The sequence below is a fragment of the Rhagoletis zephyria genome, unplaced genomic scaffold (genome assembly GCF_001687245.7).
Source record: "Rhagoletis zephyria isolate East Lansing unplaced genomic scaffold, Rhagoletis_zephyria_1.1 Rzeph_scaffold_04726, whole genome shotgun sequence".
Classification (NCBI taxonomy): Eukaryota; Metazoa; Arthropoda; class Insecta; order Diptera; family Tephritidae; genus Rhagoletis; species Rhagoletis zephyria.
In genome coordinates, this window is record NW_016161809.1 from 34,357 (window position 1) to 46,287 (window position 11,931).

An 11,931-nucleotide genomic window follows, 5' to 3' on the forward strand; every position below is an offset into this window, starting at 1 on the left:
TCCTGCTCCGAAAACATCCAATTTACAGTTCGGTTTCGCATTCAGCGTGTTGAATAACATATATTATATATATATATATAGAAAGATTTGGTTAGATATGCATACACTATTTTTTTTTGTAAACTGCTGTTATTGTTTTCTGTACTGCTTGGCTTTTTAGAAATCATCGGCCCCGATCCATCCTTTATTCGTTATGTTGCATAAGAAACCGCGAGGTGCCTTTTGATTTTGTTAGATTAAACATGCGATGCTAAAACTGGAAATGAAAACGTCATTTCATTTTCTTTCATGTGGAGATTGAGATTCCGACTCTAAGTGCAGAGCTTGACTTTTCAACATAAAAAACTTTTGCTTTTAGGTACCACCTATAGAGATCCCAAGAGGTGATACCAATATAACGAAGATATTTGAGAACAAATTGAAAATCGATTTAGGAAACCATAATGTAAGCTGCAATACTCCCAAGCGAACTCCTCGCGCAGGCGCAGCAGAAGGCTCGAAAACGCCAGAAGGCATTACAGATAAACTTGAAATGAGCGAATGCTCAAGGTTATTTCTTTCTATGAGATAAACCCACCAGTGTTTCGGAGTTTGAATTTCGGACCAAAAAAGCCTAGGAGAACAAGAAGAAGCATATAGATTAGCAACTTGCTAATAGCAAGTAGGTACAATAGTATTAGAAGATGTCAAAAGAGTCCAAAGACTAATTGAAAGATCTACTAAAGAGGAGATGCGGTGCACCTTTTAGAAATAATTTTTTTTAATTACCTAAATTAAATTAAAAACACGTATTTATTTTTCTTTTTTAAACAACAAAATAAATAAATAAGAGAAAATTAAGTTAGAAAAAGAAACAAAAATTATCAAGAACGAAGGAAATTAAATTAGTTTAAAAATGTTTTTATTAATAAAGAAAAAAAAACGAAAAAATTTTACAAGATCTTAAAAATAAAATGCAATAAAAAACTTATAGTTTTTAAACAACAAAATCTAAAAACTAGAATTAAATAAAATTAAGAAAAGAATAAAATAAGAACAAAAAATAAATAAATTAAATAAATTTCCAAAAAGTAAATTACTCAACTTAAAAAAAATATATTTTTTTCATAATCAAATCTAAAAATTAAAAGAAAATTTAACTATAAAACTAAAACAAAATTATTTAGAAAAGAAAAAAATACGTTTCTCAAAATTAAATGGAATAAAATAATATTCTTTTTAAAACCATAACAACCAAACCATTAAAGAAAAGTAATTAAAAGAAAAAAAGAAGAGGAAGAACCTTATCTGTCGCTGGAAAAATAGAAATAGATCTAATCTGGCCACAACCACAGTCGTCGCCTAGCCCTGTCGTCGCCAAAATAATTATCTATCTGTGGTCCGTAACCCGTCGTTTTCATTGTGTTCGGGCTATGGCGCGAGCTAAGTGATACACAAATGCTTTCTCTCAAAATAACTTTTCAAGAGAACTTTTCTCTACGAGTTTTGAGCTCCAACAACAAAAGTCTTTCGAACTATCATGCCATCTGTCTTTCATTTCTTATGAAAGACTTTTTACTATCTTGGCCAGAATTGCCCTATTGTTAGGTTGGGCGAAATACCTGTTGGTAAGGGTACAATCTGAAGAGAACAAAGTAGGTTTCGAGGACATATGTATCAGTGATGCCAGACATTCTCTGTTAAAAATCCCACGGAAATTGGGAAAAACTCCCTCAATTACCCACATCTTAAAAATTTATCCCACAAAATTCCCAACGAATTTAAACATATACATGTTTCAGTAGTAAAGAAGAAAAATACATTAAAATAATAATAATAATTGGCGCTTACACATACATATGTGCTTCTCCTCCTCCTGTGGCGTGCCCCTTGTTGTTGTCACACAAAGGGGAGGGACCTATAGTTTTACGCCAACTCCGAATGGCGAGTGTATTTTTATGAGAAGCTGTTTTTCATGGCAGGAATACACTCGGAGGTTTGCCATTGCCTGCCGGGGGCCGACCGCTGTTAAGAAAAAACCCATTTTTCTGCATTTTTTCACTCATTCATTTTTTCACTTTTATTTTTTTGCTCACTCACTAAGGGCCTAAAAGAATTTTTTGGTGACTTAAAAATTGAAGCACATTCATGTGCTATTTAACATTTCATCAGATAATTTGTTCCGCTTTTTACATGAAACACCGGTTACAACTGAAAAGATTCTTTCTTACTCAGCGCTTGAATTGGTTAACGTAAGAAAATTTTCGAAATTGTCCTTATACTTTTTAACAATTATATACCACTTCACTCCACATCACATCTTCAGAACGATTAATTACGTAAGAATGTCGAATATTCTTGAATTTTGATCAATTATACAACAATAACTGCGTCAAAAGAAAATCCCTTATTTATATGAAGTGTCCCTTTTTTCCCTTTTAATAATTTTTGATGCAAAATATCCCTCAAATAGGGAAATTACCCACAATCTGGCATCACTGATATGTATAAATATCCAACCTTATTATCTATCTCGAACGATATCCAGCACGAACGTTTTGTCTAAAGACGAATGCTTTAAAAATTAGTCCGTTAACACAATTCTAGCTGGTTTACATGTAACCGAGGCAAGGTCAACCTAATCGTCGTAAAGCAAGATGAAGACATCCGATAGAACTACAAAATTGCAAGTAGAGACGATGACGTCTGCGGGCAAATCGTTCGAGATTGATAATAAGCCTGATCATCGCATCTAATTCTAGATTGCTAAGCCATTTCAAGGAGACAAGGCTTCCTAAAGGAAATCGCTTTAGATACAGTTTTGCCAAGAGGAGTCGCAAAGTTTTTTTTTTTGTTTTACTTTAGACGTAAAAAAGCCTTTGAACTTATTTTGCTTTGCTCTTTTCTAAATTAAAGCTGTCTTTACTGTTAATCGTTTTGCTGGAATTTTTGGTCATGACTTCATACCAAAAAAAAAGAAAGCATTTTCACTGTATGAAAACTTTCTTCTTCTTTATTGGCACTGTAACCGCCTAATCAATTTTGGCCGAGTGCAAAACAGCACGCTAGTCGGTTCTCTTCTGTGCCACTGTGCCAACTGCCGCAAATTGGAAATTCCAAGTGAAGCCAAGTCCTTCTCCACCCGGCCTTTCCCTGTTAGTAGGGGGCATCTTTTTTCTCTGCAGCTTCTTCACAGACCTCATCATACCAGTTGTTCTTTCGGGCTTGCTTAAATCCGACTACATCTTCGGCGGCGGTACTGAGGCTGAATTTTCCGAAAGTGACGCCAAAGATTCCTTCTTGGGGCAGTGCTCATATGTACACTCCAAGTTCAAAATCGAAAAATATACTACTGTTATTTTATTTCGAAATCAAAAAATATTTAGAGGTCGATCGCAGCTATCAAAATTTTTCGCTGTACTTTAGATACATATGTATATTTATGGGAAAAACATATTTCGTGAAAATGGTGTAGAATTCTCGAAATTAATATTTTTCGATCGGAGAACTCAGTTTCTCTTCAGATGACTTTCAGAAATAATACCCGATGTTTTATTTTACCAGTTTTTAATACTAGCGATTTTTGTAAGGGTCCCCCCCATGGCTGTTTTGGAGACTTATAAAAAATAGTTAGTATTAAAAATGGTTAAATAAACCATTGGGTATTATTGTTGAAAGTCATCTGAAGAGAAACAGAGTTATGCGATCGAAAAATATAGGTTATTTGAGAATTCTATACCACTTCTACGATTTTTTTTTTCATATAAAATACATGGAAAAGGTTGAGAACTTTGAGCGACCGCTATTTTTTTTTTTGATTCCAAAATAAAAATAAATTATTTTAATTCTTTTAATTATAATTGGTATAGAACAATCCTAGGAGGTAACGGCATTAAAATTCCGACTTTACTTATTTTGGACCACCCAAATGTAGATACATACCTACATATATATCTATATTTAATTCCCATTATACAGAGCCCAGAGGTAATCTATGTCGGTGACATACATACATATATAACCGCAAGTACCGCAATAGGAGCACACCAACCATAACAATTAAATTTATTTTACTTCACTTAAATGAAATTAATACCATTATAAAACAAAGAAAACAGGAACAACCACATAACAACAACAATCCAACATGTCCATTCTGTGAAGTTCGAGAATCCTTTCTCCGAAAATTTATGTCGCCTGGCTGGTTGCAGTCGTAAACACAGTAAACATTGAGAATTATTTATCAACTTGTTGCACGACAGCGTAATCGATATGCGCATTAAGAGTTACGATGCAGCAATTCCACGTTTATTGATCGGCATCAACAGATAAGCGCCGTTAATTCCACAGTGAGCAGACAACGAGGATGACGACGATGGTGCCGAGGATGAGTGGAGTTGGTAGCGACGAAGATGCTAACAGAGCGAACACAAACAAACGGTAAGATATTGTCAACAGTCTCTTTAGCCCCGATACCAAGCTCCTACACAGCCGCACAACGCTGGCGATCAATAACCGCTCACGCACCAGCCGCACGTACCGCGCTCCAGTCGCCGACGGCCAACAGCTCACAGCCACCAAATGCAGCTAAACAGCCAACCACCAACCGTAACATTGACAGATGACGATGACGCCGTTGTAATGTTGATTGTTGCTTAGTGTATTTGCGGCGCACAGCACATTGCCGCTGACTGTGTCTGCCTTTGTCTTATTTTCAACGAACAGTCAAATCAATATTATTTATTAACCTTAAATAACGCTGACATGCCCGTTGGATGCGGTTGATGATCATGGCTGCGATCGCTTCATGATGACTGCTTTACTAATACTGGTGGCAGTGGTAGGTTTTTTGTTGTTATTGTTTTTGCCTTTGATCCGCTTATCGCGACAATATCATTGTAGCAGTTGTCTACTTGCCCCTAAGCCAGTTTGGGATCTTCTCTTATCGCAGGGTTTTCATGCTGGCCAACAGTTTGCGGATACCTCTAAGCTTCTGCTTCAATGGTTTCTACAATTCGGCGTCTATGTCATTAGTTTGCTTCGGTTTCTGTTTAATTCGGAATTCTTATTATACATACATTGTATCTATTGAGCGTTTTTTTTATTTCCATTGTGATTGCTGCTGTGGACAAGCTTGCAGATCGGTCGTCAAGCTTCTTGACCCTCACATTAAAGTTTCTTTGCTTGCACCCAGTAAGCAAAACAGAGAGCATCCAATGTCTACAGAAATGGCTATAACACAGCTGAGAGTAACTAACTTGGGACTGGATGTCTTCTGGGAACCCAAAAAGACACTTGCTTGCGGAGAAGCCCTCGCCAAGGCACATCAGAAAGCATAAACGACATTCACAGCGAAATGAAACATTGTTAGATATTGTGGCAAAAATCATTCTACTATTAAATAGTTGCGAAAAATTCATTTAATAAAAATACAAATCGATATGAGGTTCATAAATATTTAGGAAACCCGCTAGATCCGCCCTGATGTATATCATTTAGCTCGCGTCGCTGCAATAGTCGCAATGGTAAAGCACAGGCGTGCCATTCGATAAATCCGAGTTCGTGTCAGAGGACTTTTTTTATTTCTTTTTTTTAATTTACATTTACGTATTTCTTTTTTAACATATATATATTTTTTTTAATTTATAGATTTTATTATTTTAGAATGAAAAATATATATATTCTAATTTCATAAAATTTTTATAAACTTACTTTAAGTATGTAATTTTTTCTTTTTTAGTAATTTTTTCTTTATTAATTTAATTTTCTTTTAACTTTTAGATTTTATTAGTTTAGAACAATATTCTTTTCCATTTCTTTTAATTTTGGGGAGTTTTTTCTTTTGAAATGTGTACATAATTTTTCTTTTTTTAGTTTCATTTTTAGATTTTAATTTAAAAAAATAAAACAAATTTTTTAATTCAACTTAATTTTTTGGAAACTTATTTTATTTATTTTTTCTTTTATTAATTTAATTTGTTTCCCTGTTAATTTTGGTTTCCTTTAATGTTTAGATTCCATTTTTTTTAAAGAAAAATATGTGTTTTTATTTCATTTAATTTTAAAGATCTTTTTTATTTATTGTTTTTTTTTATTTTTATTTAATATTCTTTTAATTTTTAGACTTTGTTTTAAAAATAAAAATATTTTGTTTTAGGTTTTAAGTGTCAATTGTGCTCTTCTTTTTTGATGATTTTTTTTTATTTAATTTTTGATTATATTGTTTTAAAAGGAAAAAAATTTAATTTTTAAAAGTATTTTGTATTATTTTAGCTTTGTTTTCATTTTAGTTTTCAATTAAATTTTCGTTGTTTTTATTGTTTTAAAAAGAAAATGGTATATATTTCTTTTAATTTAATTTAATGTACACAAAAACTTTCGTCTTTCGAAATACTGTGGTGAGTTGAAAGACAGACATAAGTGACCGCCTTCTTGAATGACCGCCTTCAGAATTGAAATTGAAAAATTATTGTTTGAGATTCGTGCTAGAACAAAAAATTCGGGTAAAAAAGTATAGTGGTGAGACGTGTTAAGTATTTCGAAATCGTGAAAAAACCGTGAAAAAAAGGAGTTGGGTGTACTTGATCGCAACGCCTCATTAATATTTGATTGATCGTTTTTGTTAACTAATGGCACGTGTTTGGCCAAAAGGCTATGTAGCGTACACAAGAATATACATACGTACATATCTGAGTTCATCGTTAATAAAACTTGATTGATATCTAATTTGACAGTTTTACTTTTGAGGTTGAGTTTAATGATTCATATTTTGTTTCTTTCAAAGTCACAAAAGCCAATTCAATGCATACATATCGAGCCTTAACCGCCAAAATAACGTAAGCGCCATTTTTTTCAAAATCTTCTTTTTGATGCAGAAATATACATATGCAAATTCAATTAGCCATAATTTTATCTAACCTCAAGTTCAAGTGCATGCCCAAGTTGACCGCAGCTGCTTTTTTATATTCGGATTGCAATATCCATTTATTTTTACATATCTCATATCCTTTGGCCTGCCATTTGCTTCATAAATCATTTCGATAGCGAAAACATACTTATACTATGTACACACATATATAAATACATATATACAAAGAATCAAACAAACATATGCACACTCAAGCACACATTTGACCGGCCACCAACTGTTACAACATACAAACATTATGGCATCACATTGACAACCATTAAGCGATAAGGATCACCATTTCAATTCGTTTAAATAGCCTGTGAAGCAACGTATTCCACTCGTGGTGGCAAAGAAACCAAAAACAAAAAAAAAAAACCAAAAAACGAAACTGAAGAAACATGTAATAAAATTAACCTTATTATAGACATACTCAATATTCACTTGCCACATCATTTATTTGCATTCCACCAGAGCCAACGAGCGATGAATGCCCGGCCTGAGAAAGGTAATACCTATGTCGAGGAATTGGCCGAACAGCTGAATTGTTGTCGCGTTCAAGAGTCATAGGCCCAGGTTGCGCTCTTACATACATACATATGTATATAGGTGTTCGTTAAGAAATCTAATTAACATCCATTAAATAGATAAACAATGGCAAAGGTGTTCCCGCATTTCGCTTTTTCTATTTTTTCCGGTATTTCTTCTACTATTTTCTATTAGTGTGTGTGTGGCTATCCTGGTAGCAGACTGCAAGTTGGCTGCGATGAAGTCCTTCTTGTTGTTTTTTGTGCGCATTGTTTAGTATGTCGATACGACACTTAAATTAATTACATGTCGACGTATAATTTAATAGAAATGCTTTTCTTACTCGCAATTGAAATTATGTATAACAGCAGCTAATGTTGAATTTTAGCTCAAGACTAACTTTCACAAGAGCAATAAGGTTCGAGTCCTTAAGGAGAGGAGATACTCTCCGCGCATTCCTGCGTACAAATTATAGAAATATCTTAGCTTGTTTTGTATCTGCAGTTGTTTCGAAGTAAAAACGCGCATTTTCGTGTCAACAAAATTTTTGGTACGGTCTATAAATTCACAGAATAGTAGTACATACTTACTAAGGACTTTATGTTAAATTGATACCAAAAATCTTAGTTTTCAGTAGTATACCTTTCCCGCAAGGATGTGGGTGGCCATAGCTTTCTTTGTCGATTCATCACTTTCGCACTTACCCTCAATACCTTTCGATAGGAATCGAAATAAATTCAGTCAGAAAAGATTTTGTTATCGAAAGTTATCAAGTTACCGAACATTATCGAATCATCGAAGTTTATAGTTATCGAAATTTATCGAGATACCCATATGTATTGAGTTATCACAAGGTATAGAATTATTCAATTTGATCAAGTTTTAGTTGTCGAAATTTACAGATATTTATATAGAAAAAGTGGAAAAGTAACAACAGTTTACACGATTAACTTAGCTCAGCGGGTAAGACCACTTGCTTTGAATGCCGAAGTTGCGACTTCAAATCCCAATAAACTCGACGAAGAAATCTGATGGAGAGATGTGGTGATCTCCGAAATAGCAGCTATAACTTCCACCTTTGTAAACAATTCTTGTTTTTCCACAACACTTTTATTGTGAAAACGGCTCTAAAAAAATGTATGGGATTATCGAGATTTTTCAAGTTAATGAAATTATTCAAGCTAGGGATATCAAGGGAATTATCATTATTTATGGAGTTAACGAAATTTATCGAGTACAGTTCATACAGTTCTTTAAATTTATCAAGTTATCGAAATTTATTGATTTGCTCAAATTTTTAGATTTAACGGACCGAAGTTTTCGGAATTTTCAAAATGTAGTTAACGATATTTCAAGGTTACATAAGTTTATCGAGTTATCGCTGCTTATCGAAATTTATGGTGTTACCAGAGTGTAACGAGTTACCGGAATTTGTCGCTAGGTTTGGGAAAATATGGAGCTATCAAATTAACCGAGTTGTTTATAGGGGTATCCAAAGTTTATCGAGTTATTGATTTTTATCGAGATACATACATTTCTGAGTTATCGAAATTTATCGAACCCGGAAACACACAGTTATCGAAATTTATCGAAAACTACCGAAATTAGTCGACGTTTCCAATTTTGTTGAGTTATTGGATTTGAGTCTTTTTTTTTAAATTCATTAAGTTATCGATATGTATCACATTTTCGAAAGTTATCGACAAGCTGTTAGGTATCGGCCAAAGTCCTCCAAAGGCCTTTTGTTCCAAAGCAGGAGATTTTCCGGTATCGTATAAGTTAAGCGACGTAAGGTTCGCTCTCCAAGGGTCTAGAAAAATTTTCGAATTTCGACAGTAACTAGAACTCCTAGTTTCATTTAATACTTTCACAGAAATTGAGTTTTCTCCATAAGTAATTTCTCATTGAAATCAATTTTTACCATTCAGAACATCCACGCAAACTATCAACGTATCTCTTCGCATAATTTCACGCACATGCGCTGCATTGAAGTATTTATTTACTCCACAACTCATGTCATTCTGCATCAAAAAGCTCATTTGGGGAATATTTATATTTTCTCAATTGATTTTTTGTGCTGCTAAATTGAACAACAGACATTTAGTAACCGCCGGCATGCAACAACAACAAAAACAACAACAACAAAAAAAAACCCAACTACTCGCTGGATCAAGACGAAATAAGTATAAACTTCATGCACAGTAAGGTTGAAAGTGGTTTGACGCTCACAGTCTATCGGCAGGATCAAGCAATCCCCCCAGCGATATGTGCACCCATGCGAAAATGGTGAAGATTGTGCACTTCGGCATGGCTAACTTCGAAAAATTGACGGCAGCGGCCATGTCTTTCCGTTGCCAAGCCATACGGCCCGGGACGTGTCCGAGACGTTCGTGGTCGCTTTGTAGACGCCGGGCGAATGCGCCAGTAAATTGAATTCAGGACAAGCGAAATATCACTTCGATTAATTCAAACAAAGTCCATTTAAAGGGATCAACGTCAGTTGGCAGCCGTCGGCGCATGCGCAAATAAAGTTGGCACGACTGTTGTCGATAACGGGCCCGGTGTGGAGTTTAATCGCAAGCAAGAAGTGCGAGGAGGGCGCGGTGGCAAGGTGTTGGTGTCGTTTTCGTTCTGGCTGTGGTTAAAGTCGGTGTTATTTTTTTTTATTGTTGCAATAGCTAATGCGGCATTGAGCAGATCTTAAAGCCTGGCGCGATCCTGCGCGATCAGCTACCAGCGTGCACACTTTCAGCGCCTTTCAGAATGAAGTCAATTGGAAAAAATCGGCGCACGAAAAACTACAAAAGATACTTTTGCTGCAGAAAAAAAGGTCAACAAAATTTAGCAAATACACAACAATTTGCGGCGAGGAGCAAGTGGAGATTAAGCGGAAGAGCGTTCCTACGTTGGTGGACATTGCAATTCGATCGTCTAAAGCAAATTTGCTCGTTCATCTGTATGTATTTGGCGTTGAAAATGCCATCGTCTCGGACGGACGGAATTGATAAGTGAGCGCAGCGGCTAAGTTAATGGAAGGCGGCTTCTTTCTTCTTTGTCGTTGCGCATGCGCAAATAGCCGGAAAGGCGAAAATGGCTAAAAAACAAACAAACGAAGCAACCGCGAAAGTCACTTTTTACAAGTTGAAGATTTAAGACGCTTGTTCGTGCGCTGAATTTTGCGTGGGGCTATCTATGGGCGAGTGAGTATTCACTAATGTACACCAAAATGAATGTTGGTTGGTTGGTTGGTTGTGCGGCATTTGCTTGCGATTATGGCTAAATTTGCATGTACTGGCACTTAACGTTGTCTGCCTTCGTTTCGGTATTCTGTTGGCTTTTGGTGGAACTTATGGGAATATTTAGCGAATATATGTACATATGTTTGTATGTATGCTCATCTAGTTAGCTTAAGGATTTATTGGTTTTGTGACGTACGAAGTGGCCGCCGCTAGAGCTGTGCACTGTGTGTAACTTATGAATTCGGCTTAGCTTCGAGATTGAGTGGCTTGAATTTAAGGATTTATTTTAAAGTTCCGCGCATTACTCTTCCACATGGGAAAAGCGCGTAAGTGGTGACGATATACATACATTTGCATAATTTGTGAACAGGTTTGAATATCAAGCGAAAGTGCCTCGGTGTTACGCCTTTTTTCTCTTTCGAATATTTATTTAATTGTTTTTAAAGTAAGTCTTTTATATACCAAGCGAAGTGGTAATTTAAGCCGTGGGAATATAAAAAAGTCCAACAAGGCGATATCAGGTAAGGTGGTTCTATTATATGATGATTAGTTTCCTACTAGTTCCAACTAATAGATAGATATTCCGCCCTCTGATCTTCAGATACAATTTTATACTCACTTAAGCTCAGGACCCTTTGCGATGCCGCTTATGGGGTCATCAACTTCCAATCCCACCTGAACCTGACTTCACAGGAAGAATTGTTTACATGAAGCGGATGGTCTTCGTCTGGATAGAGCAGGGCACTGGCCCAGCAGCTGCAGAATCGCTTCCTTCTCTTTTTTATATTGACAAATTCTACATTAATTTAATCGTAGTTGTTGTTGTTTTACTAGCATGCTGGAGTGACAGTCCTTGGCCAGATGCTAATATGGGTTCCGGTTACGTAGACCAACAAACCAATATTATGCTTATTTAGGCTCAGTAATAAGCCAGTGCTGGCCAAAATTCCCTGGCAGTTTTGCAGGTGATTTAGTAAGTCCCTCGGAAACAAGTAGCTTGTAAGTTTTTAACGGTATTCCTACTATATAATAGTTTACATGCTTAATTACGAGTTTGTCGCCAACTGGCGCCAATTCATCGGCCTTGCAACTCCCCTCTGAGTCGCATTGTTCCGGTAAATATCAACTTGGGGTAACCTATCACACTTCACCAGTTTTGTGGCTCTGCCAATTGGCATCAGTTCCGCCTGAAAGACGCTACAGTTGTCCGGAAGACGAAAGCGAAAGTAGATTCCCAGATGTTTGGAACATACACCTCCTTCAACCCTAACCTCGAGC